A 10430-nucleotide genomic window follows, 5' to 3' on the forward strand; every position below is an offset into this window, starting at 1 on the left:
TGTGCGAACGTGTACTGCCCAGAGGAGCATGTCGGTGTCCTTTCTATTGTTCTGCACCGCTTCCACGAGACAATCTCTCACTGAGCCAAAAGCTGCCATGTTTGGTAAGACTGGCTGAGCGGCGAGCCGTGGTTTGCCTGTCTCCACTTCAGCATGGGGTCCCAGGTGGATGTGGCTACATGGGTGCCAGGATTACACTCAGGTCTCTCGGGCCCTTGTGCTGACACACCAAGTGCTCTACTTGCTGAGCTATTTCCTCAGCTCCCCTTTTTTTTGAGGCAGAGTCTCACTCTAGTATGGGCTGAACTGGAACTCACCCAGGGTAGCCTCAAACTCCCAGAGATCTTACCTCAGCCTCCCCAGTTCTGGGATTTAGGCATGTCACTGGGCCCGGTGTGTGGGGAGGGGGGGTGGGGTTGAGAATCAAACCCGTGGTCTGTGTGTGCTAGGTAAGCACTGTGCTACTGAGCCACACACCTAGCTCCTCCCCCACTCCTTGAGAGTGTGTCACTGTGTCACTGGTAGCTCAGTCTGTCCTTGAACACACTATATAGCCCAAGATGGCCTTAAACTCAGTCCTCCTGCCTTAGCTTCCTATATGTTAGAATCACAGGCTTACACCAATATGTCTGGCTCTAAGTTCTTAATTTTAACCAAGTCCAGTCTTTTTTCATAGCTAGAGTCCTTGGTATATACTATGTCAGAAATCTTTGCTGACCATGATGTCTTGAAGAGCATCTCCTGTGTTTTATGCTAGGAGCTTTGGGGTTTATTTTTCACTTTTTGGTATATGACCTGCTCTTAATTAATTTTTATATAGGGTGCAATGCAGGATCAAGGGCAGATTTTTCTGTCACCGTCCAGCTGACGTGGCACCCTGGAATGAAGGGCCATGCTGCCTGCTGCACTGCGGTGGCCTTTGTTATAAATCAGTGGTGGGGGAGGGGCGGCTTCCTGGATCCGCCCTCCTGTCCACCTGCTGGCCTGTTTGACTGTTCATGTGCCTTTGCGGATTGCTCAAAGCCCACCCAGGGCTTAGGCAGAGGGGCCTCAGGATGGGCTGCGGGGTGAGCCATGGAGCTCACCTCTGCCTCCTGGCCCCACTGGTGCCCATTTTCTCTCTGCCCCTCCGGTGTCCACTTTATCTCTGCGCCGCTCCCCCACTTCCCTGACCGCAGGCCTTAACCGGACAGGACCCCCAGCCTTGGCCTGTCCTAGACAAGGCCATCGCAGACCAGTCCCGAGGAGCCTGGGGGTAAAGGAGGGGGGAGCTGTAGGAATTAGACACTGGTGGGAAAGCCTCCCCCGCCCTCCAGCACACCAAACTGTTTCACAGCCAGTCCCGTGGGTCAGCTGCCACACGGACTCCTAGGACCAGTGTAGACCTGGCACATGTGGGCGGGTGCGGGGAGCAGGGAGTCACCACATGGAGGCAGACACGGCGGGGGTGGGTGTGGCTTACCAGGAAGTGTGGTTCTGATCATGAACAAAGCACAGATGTCAGAGCAGCCACAGGGCACTGTCATGTTAACCTAGGAGGTCACACAGACATGGGAGGACAGCCGCAAGCGATCCTACAGTACGGGGAGCACTTTGGGAGGAGCAAAGGCCTTGAGGTTTCCACGACAGAAGGAAGCCAGGGTCCTTTCTGCAGGACAGGAATGGGAAAGGAGGGAGGAAGGGAAGGCCTGGCAAGGGCAGGGGCTGAGTTCCAAAAGTCTTTGCAGGCCACCAAAGTCCCCCCCACACACACACACACACTGGGAGTAGAGAGGAGGGATCACACTAGACAGCAGAGAGGAAGGCGGCAGGCCAGGGAAAGGAACAGGCGCTGAGCCGGGGAAGGCCTGAGAGTGGATTTTGCATATATTCTGGAGACCTCAGGATGTGGGTGGAGGTTGATGGGCAGCAGAGTCACCCATGCCTGCAGCCTTGTGCCTAATCCCTTGTGGGCGCTTCACTGAGCCAAAGACTAGAAACAGTTTCCAGGAGACCTGGGCTGTGTGTGGATGTCTGTGGGAGATGGCGATGGTCAGGCACTGGTTCACTCTGATGGGTGCGAGAGACACCCTTCTTGCCAGGGATGCAGAGTCAGAAGTGTAAGAGGGAATAGAAAACAGGAGTGTAGCTGGGGTTGTGGCAAGGGCACAAAGCCTTGGGCATGAGGAGGTCCTGGAGGACATCAGGAGGCATGAGACAGGTAAGGGTGGCGGCCTGAAACCTGGAGAAGGAAGTTTCCTCCCAGGAGCCTCAGGGAGTCCCCAGAGGAGACCTGAGCAGTGATCCTTGCTTCTGGTGCTATGGTGGCTGTGGTGAACTGCACAGGATCTTGTCTCTGCTCCTCCCCTCCCTGCCTCAGGCTAAGTGCCAGCACGTGGGACTGACCCCTTCCATCCTCAGCTTATGGCCACTGAGCGCCAAGCTGCTTACCAAGGCCTGAATGCTCAGACTGGATCTCTGGCTGTGGAGCTTCTGAGACCCAGGTGTGCCCAAGAAGGATAGAATGGCCTATGTCTCCTCTGCTTGATCATCAGGCCACACAGTCCTGGAACCATGAATGTCCCCCATCTTCACCATATTGCCAGCTTACTCCTGGGCTGTGGAAACAGCTGACAAGAAATCATTTTCATGGGCTAGGCAGATGACCCAATGGATAAAGCACTTGCTGTGTAAGTGTGAGCGCAGACCCCATGTAGAAAAGTCTGAAGCTAAGGCAAGCTTCTGCAATTCCAGCACCCTGAGCACAAGATAGGAGGAGAAGATGAGATCTCCAGCGTCTCCGGTGTCCTTGGCAGGTGGCAGCCTCACTCCATCCTTGCTCTGCCTTCATGCAGCTTCTCCTCTCCAGTCTCCATCACAGATGGCCCTCTGCCTCACTTGGAATTTCCCCATATACTTTCTGAAAGTTTATATTATCAGATGTGGAAGCAGAATTGAATAACTTACTTGGTAGCAAGAGCCCATATTGAATTGTGATCCATTTAAATTAAGTGCTGTGCAATCAAATCTGCACTTACCTTAGAGCATGACAGTTTTTGCTTTCCCCCTCCCTCTGTGCCCATGTGCCAATGAGACCTGTTGGCAGGTCATACTGTACACACCTCACATAATGTTACGTCCCTAAAATTGCATTTAGCCATTGTTCTTTTTTAATTAATTAATTTATTTATTTATTTACTTGAGAGAGTGAGAGAGAAAGAGGCAGACAGAGAGAGAATGGGTGCACCAGGGCCTCCAGCCACTTCAAATGAACTCTAGACATGTGCTACTTTGTGCATCTGGCTTATGTGGGTCCTGGGGAGTCCAACCAAGGTTCTTTGGTTTTGCAGGCAAACGCCTTAAGTGACATTTACCATTTTTCTTTTATTTATTTTTTTTAAAGTTTTGCTGTTTATTTTTGCTTATTTGAGAGCAACAGACAGGGAGAGAAAGAGGCAGACAGAGAGGGAGAATGAGCATGCCAGGACCTCCAGACACTGCAAACCAAACTCCAGACATGTGCACCCCTTTGTGCATCTGGCTAACATGGGTCCTGGAGAATCGAGCCTCGAACTGGGGTCCTCAGGCTTCACAGGCAAGTGCTTAACTGCTAAGCCATCTTTCCAGCCCCATTTTTCTTTTGAAATATTTTATTTTTATTTATTTATTTGAGAGAAAGGAGATATACAGAAATAGGCAAGTAGAGAGAGAGAGAAAGAATGAGCATGTCAAGGGCCTCCAGCCACTGCAAATGAACTCCAGATGCGTGCACCCCCTTGTGCATCTGGCTTATGTGGGTCCTGGGGAGTTGAACCTGGGTCCTTTAGCTTTGTAGGCAAGCTCCTTAACCACTAAGCCATTTCTCCAGCCCTTAAAAATTTTTTATTTGCTTACTTGAACCAGAGACAGAGAAAGAGAGAGTGTGTGTGTTATGGGTGCACCAGGGCCTCCAGCCACGGCAAATAAACTCCATATGCATACACCACTTTGTGCATCTGGCTTTAGGAAGGTACTGGGGAATTGATCCTGGGCTGTCAAGTATTACAAGCAAGTGTCTTTAACTGCTGAGCCATCTCCCCAGATTGTATGTGTATGTATGTATGTGTATATATATATGTGTGTGTGTGTGTGTGTGTGTTTTGGTTTTATTTTTTTTTTTAATTTTTATTTATTTATTTGAGAGCGACAGACACAGAGAGAAAGACAGATAGAGGGAGAGAGAGAGAATGGGCGCGCCAGGGCCTCCAGCCTCTGCAAACGAACTCCAGATGCATGCGCCCCCTTGTGCATCTGGCTAACGTGGGACCTGGGGAACCGAGCCTCAAACTGGGGTCCTTAGGCTTCACAGGCAAGCGCTTAACCGCTAAGCCATCTCTCCAGCCCTGTGTTTTGTTTTTTTGAGGTAGGGTCTCACTCTAGCTCAGGCTGACCTAGAATTCACTATGTAATCTCAGGGTGGCCTCAAACTCACAGCGATCCTCCTACCTCTGCTTCCCGAGTTCTGGGATTAAAGGCATGAGCCACCAAGCCTGTTTTGTTTTTTTTTTGAGGTAGAGTCTTGCTCTAACATAGGCTGGCCTTGATTGAACTCATGGTACTCCTCCTACCTCAGCCTTCTGAGTACTGGGATTAAAGGCATGTGCCACCATACCTGATTTGACACATTGTGTTACAGATATTATACACCGCTGCTCTTGGTGTTTGTTTGTGTACTTATTTAGAGACAGAGCCTTCCGTAGCCCAGGCTGGCCTCCAATCCCCATATACTTGAGGGTGCTCTTGAGCTTCCGATCCTCCTGCCTTCACATCCTGAGTTCGGGGTTATAAGCATATAGCACTGCACTGGATCTATGAGATGCTGGGTGTTGAACCCAGAGTCTCACACGTGCTAGGCAAGCACTCTGCCACTGAGCCACATTCCTGTCCCCTTTGATTTGCTCAAAGATAGGGTGTCAGTAGGTTATCCAGGCTAGCCTTGAACTCACTCTGTAGCCCAGACAAACTTTGAGCTTGCAATTTTCCTGTGTAAGTCTCCTGAGGAGCTGAAACTACAGACCTGTACCACCCTGCTTTCATCTAAGGGTCTTGTTTTCACCGGCATCAGGAGTCAGGACTGACACATACCTTTCCCAGTGGAGATGTGTGGGCACAACCAGTGAATGGGAAGGTCACTTGTGGCCTCTCCCGGTCCCTTACGCTGTGGGCTCTTGTCTTTATAATTTTTTAAATATTCTAAATTTTTATTTATTTATTTAAGGGGGGGCAGAGAGAGGAAGAGAGAAGGAGAGAGAGAGAATGGGTGTGCCAGGGCATACAGCCACTGCAAAGGAGCTCCAGATGTTTGCGCCACCTTGTGCATCTGGCCTACTTGGGTCCTGGGGAATCGAACCTGGGTCCTTAACCTTAACTGCTAAACAATCTCTCCAGCCCATCGGCTGTTTTGATAAGGTGGAGAGACACTGCAAACTTCCTAGGTCCAGCGTGGACAAGGTTGCTGGATTCTGTCCGCTCAGGCCTGTCTACTCTCACCACACAGAAGCCCAGCTGCCCCAGCAAGTAGAACAAGGCAAAAGCCTTCAGGGAAATGGAGAAAAGATGCAAAGCTGGAGGTTTAGAGGACAAGAGGTCAGATAGGCTCTGAGACATCATTCAGCACTTTTTCCAGGTAAGTCCTCATCCCAGTGAGCCAAGAGCTCCTGTCACCCTCCATGACCTATGCCTCTATGACTTCTCTAGGCTCCAGAGCATGAAGCAGGATGCAGCCTCCCCACCCCTGAGCAAGTGACTGGGATGTGGGGTGTTCCATCTGCCTGCTGGAGACCTGGGGAACCCTGCCTGTGGAGGCACTGGCTGTACAACTGCCCAAGCCCAGGGCTACTGTACATCTCTTTCTCTCCCCAGTGTCCTTGCTAAGCCTGCTGAGGGACTGCTCCTGGATACAAGGGCTGCTTGTACGCCAGCTTCCCCAGAACCCTTCCATTCCCCATAGGGTAGATCAATAGCCCTCAGGGCACCAGTGCTCATTCCATGGCTGGAGAAATGGCTCAGTAAGTAACATGCTTGCTACGCAAACATGGGGACCTGGAATAAGGCTCAGTGTAGTGGCATGTGCCTGTAATACCAGTGCTTAGGATGCAGACACAGGAGGATCCCTAAGGTTTGCTGACTAGGTAGTCAAGCCAAATTGGTGAGTTCCAGGTTTAGTGAAAGATCCTGTCTCAAAAAATTAGGAGGAGTGGTGCTGGAGAGATGGCTTAGTGGTTAAGGTATATGTCTGTAAAGCCTAAGAACCCAGGTTCAATTCTCCAGGTCCCATGTAAGCCAAGGTGGTACATGTGTCTGGAGTTAGTATGCAGCGGCTGGAGGCCCTGGTGCACCCATTCTCACTCTTTCTGCCTTCCTCTCTCTATCTCAAATAAATAAATAAATTTTAAAAAATTAGGAGGAGGGGCTGGAGAGATGACTTAGTGGTTAAGGTGCTTGCCTATGAAGCCTCAGGACTCAGGTTCTAAGCTCTTCCCTTATTCCTGTCTTCCTTTAACTCTTCCTTTTCTCTTCCTTTTTAAATATTTTTTTGGTGTGTGCATGTTCATGACGAGAATGCAGGTGCACATGTGGAGTTTGGAGTACAACTTTCCAGTCTGTCCTTGCCTTCCATACATTTGAGGCAGGGTTTCCTCTCTCCCTCCCTCTCTCTCTCTCTCTCTCTTGGTTTTTATTTTTAAATTTTTTTAATTTATTTATTTAAGAGTGACAGAGAGAGAGAGGGGGAGGGAGGCAGGCAAAGAGCGAAAGAGAGAATAGGTGTGCCAGGGCCTCCAGCCACTGCAAACGAACTCCAGACGCGTGCGCCCCCTTGTGCATCTGGCTAACGTGGGTCCTGGGGAATCAAGCTTTAAACCGGGGTCCTTAGGCTTCACAGGCAAGCGCTTAACCACTAGGCCATCTCTCCAGCCCATCTCTTGGTTTTTCGAGGTAAGGTCTCACTCTCTAGCCCAGACTGGCCTCAAACTCATGGTGAGTCTCCTATTTCTGCCTTCCAAGTGCTGGGATAAAGGACATGTATTCTCTTTCTCTCTCTTTTTAAAAAATTTTATGCCTGGTGTAGTGGCACATGCCTTTAATCCCAGCACTAGGGAGGCTAAGGTAAGAGGATCACCGTGACTTCAAGGCCATCCTGAGACTACATAGTAAATTCCAGGTCAGTCTGGGCTAGAGTGAAACCCTACCTCGAAAAACAAAACAAACAAACAACCATATATATATATATATATATGAGAGAGAGAGAGAATGGGTGCACTAGGGCCTCCAGCCACTGCAAACAAGCTCCAGACACATGCACCACCTTGTTCATCTGGCTTACATGGGTCTTGGGGAATTGAACCTGGGTTCTTTGGCTTTGCATGCAAATGCCTTAATAGCTAAGTCATCTCTCCAGCCCTCTTTCTCACTCTTTTTTTTTTTAAATATTTTATTTATTTATTTGAGAGCGACAGAGACAGAGAGAAAGCTAGATAGAGGGAGAGGGAGAGAGAATGGGCGCGCCAGGGCTTCCAGCCTCTGCAAACGAACTCCAGACGCGTGCGCCCCCTTGTGCATCTGGCTAACGTGGGACCTGGGGAACCGAGCCTCGAACCGGGGTCCTTAGGCTTCACAGGCGAGCACTTAACCGCTAAGCCATCTCTCCAGCCCCTCTTTCTCACTCTTTAAAAATATTATTTATTTATGAGTGAGGGAGAGAGAGAGGATGGGCATGTCAGGGCCTCATGCCACTGCAAATATAGCCCAGATACATGTGCCACTTTGCCTATCTGGCTTTATGTAGGTATTGAGGAATCAAACCCAGGCTAGCAGGCTTTGCAAGCAAGCATCTCTCTGGGATTCCATGTTGGATTCCAGGCCATGTGTGATTAACCAGTCCCTGAGTGCCTTCGTCCATCCCTTGTGGTCTTAGTGGGGCATGGCATAGGGTACATCCTAGAAGTGTAGCTGCTGGGTAAGGCTGCTCCTGCTCTTGGATGAATGCTGCTAGAAGAACCTGAGAAGCCTTGCCAACTCCCATGCTATCCAGAGAACAGTGTGCCCCTCATGCACGTCTGGGCAATCCAAAGAGAGGACTAAATGGGGACCTAGAGCTCAAGGAAGACCACTGGCAGTGGCTCCCTCATAATGGCCTAGCTGGTCACTCGCACAGCCCTCTGCTGTGGGCTTCCTGCAGGCTGAGGCACACACTAGGCCTTCCTCCCAGAGGAATGGGGGAGCAGGGTGCCCAGGCTGCAAGAATGCATGCTCATGGTGGCGGAAGGGCTCTGTGAGCTTGCTGAGCTTGCTGATGGACACTCAATTAACCCGCCTGTGGTTATGCTGGCAACTGAACTGGAACAGGAAGTTAGTGTAGAAACCGATTCCTTTCAAGTTATGACAGATTCATCAAACACATGACCCTGCAAACAGAGCAGTGCCTTGCCTCCGTGTGCTTTGTCAGAGCATCCGCTGCAGCCCGGGGAACCAAGCCCTTTCTAGTCTTTTCCTTGAGTCCAGGCCCCAAACAGAACTATGCTGGGCAGATGCTAGGGCTGGCCTACTGCAGACCCTGATGGGGAGGTGGATTGCCTGGTGGCTTCCTGTGTCTCTCTGGGGCTGTTTCCTCATCTCCATCATGAGAGGCCACCTCTAAGATGAGCCCTGCACCATCTGTTTCCTCTTGACTTCCAGATGCCAAGCTCAATTTAAGCTGCTGAAACCCCTCAGGTCCTGGCTGGGTCAAGAGCATGTTCTGGAACCCCCACGTTCTTCCGGGGTGGTAGTGCACAGCAACCCTGTCTGCACTCGAGGGACAAGCCCGACATGATTATGCAGGTCCTCTGCCCATCATACTGAGGCTGTTCTTTAAGATTTAGGCCTGGGACAGGTTTTAAGATGGCCTAAAAGCTAGGCATGGAGATGGCCTGTAATCCCAGCACAAGGGAAGCTGAGTCAGGATGATCCTGAGTTCAAGACCAGCCTGGGCCTGTGGTGCACACATTTATTCCAAGCACTCAGGAGGCAGAGGTAGGAGGCTCACCGTAAGCTCAAGGCCACCCTGAGACTACATAGTGAATTCCAGGTCATCCTGGGCTAGAGCAAGACCCTACCTCGAAAAGAAAAGAAAAGAAAAGAAAAGAAAAGAAAAGAAAAGAAAAGAAAAGAAAAGAAAAGAAAAGAAAAGAAAAGAAAAGAAAAGAAGGGAAAAATAAAATGGGTAACCCAGAAACATGATGAAGGAGGGTTCCCAAGACAGCATTCCCTGGATAAGCAGACAAGTCCTTGGACAGAGCTCCCATGTTCCTTATCATCCAATTAGCTTATTTCCAGAGCCTCTGAGGCCAGTGTGCACCGCAGTCCTTCCTGCCCTTCAGAGGACACCTGCCTGTGGTTTTTCCCACAGCCTCCCCCTTCCTAGTTGGACCTGGATTCCAAGCCCAGGTGTCCTACAAGGCAACAGTTGCAAGCCCTGAGGTCTCACCACAGAAAAGGAGCCCCGACTACAGTGTCCCCCAGAAGATTTATTGAAGTGTATGGTGATTTGAGTTTAAAATGTCCCCCATAGACTCATATGTTTGAGTCCCAATCCCCCATTGGTGGTGCTGTTTTGCGCAGGGGACATGCTAATCCTCTCTGTAGCATTCCACTTTTAGTATATGTGCTGCCTAAGCGAGCATAATGAGGCTGTTTTGAAAGTTTGTGGAGCCCTCGGGAAGTGGGGCTAGAGGAGGCGTGTCCCTGGGTTGGGTCTTGGGAGGTCATGTTCTCACCCGGTGAGACACTTCTGTGTGCTCTACTTCCCCTCACTGACGGGAGACGTGTCGCCAGCTTCTGCTGCCCTTTTCCTTCCATGAGGAAGCTTCCCCTCAAAACCTTATGCCAGCAATGGAGAGGCTGCTCAGTGATCAAGGCACTTGCTTACAAAACCTGACAGCCTAGATTCCATTCCCCAGTACCCACATAAAGCCAGATACACAAAGAGTTCATATGCAGAGGCAAGAGGCCCTAGAGTGCCCCATTCTTATTTTCTTTTTGCAAATAAATAAATAAATAATATTTTTAAAGTTTTTAGCCAGAGGCTGGAGAGATGGCTTAGCAGTTAAGGTGCTTGCCTGTGAAGCCTAAGGACCCATGTTCCACTCTCCAGCCAGACAAACAAAGTGATGCAAGTGCACAAGGTCGCTCATGCGCACAAGGTGGCACACAGATCTAAGGACTCATGTTCCATTCTTCAGGTCCCATGTAAGCCAGATGCACAAAGTGATGGAAGCAAACAAGGTCACATATGCACACAAGGGGGCGCATGCCTCTAGAGTTTGATTGCAGTGGCTGGAGGCCCTGGTGTGTCAATTCTTTCGCTACCCCTCATTTTAAAACAAGGCCAATCTGTTGGGCTTGCCTCAAAAACAAAAAGGTTTTAGCCACGT

At 50.1% G+C, this 10430-nt stretch overlaps 1 non-coding gene across 1 annotated transcript; it reads right to left on the reverse strand.

Annotated features, from left to right (window-relative positions):
* Positions 1–9572: 9572 nt before the first annotated feature.
* On the reverse strand, positions 9573–9680 carry LOC123463815. The gene has a single exon (XR_006639192.1). It is a non-coding gene; the product is annotated as a U6 spliceosomal RNA (small nuclear RNA).
* Between the last annotated feature and the right edge of the window lie 750 nt (positions 9681–10430).

The sequence above is a fragment of the Jaculus jaculus genome, chromosome 9 (genome assembly GCF_020740685.1).
Source record: "Jaculus jaculus isolate mJacJac1 chromosome 9, mJacJac1.mat.Y.cur, whole genome shotgun sequence".
NCBI classification, from domain to species: domain Eukaryota; kingdom Metazoa; phylum Chordata; class Mammalia; order Rodentia; family Dipodidae; genus Jaculus; species Jaculus jaculus.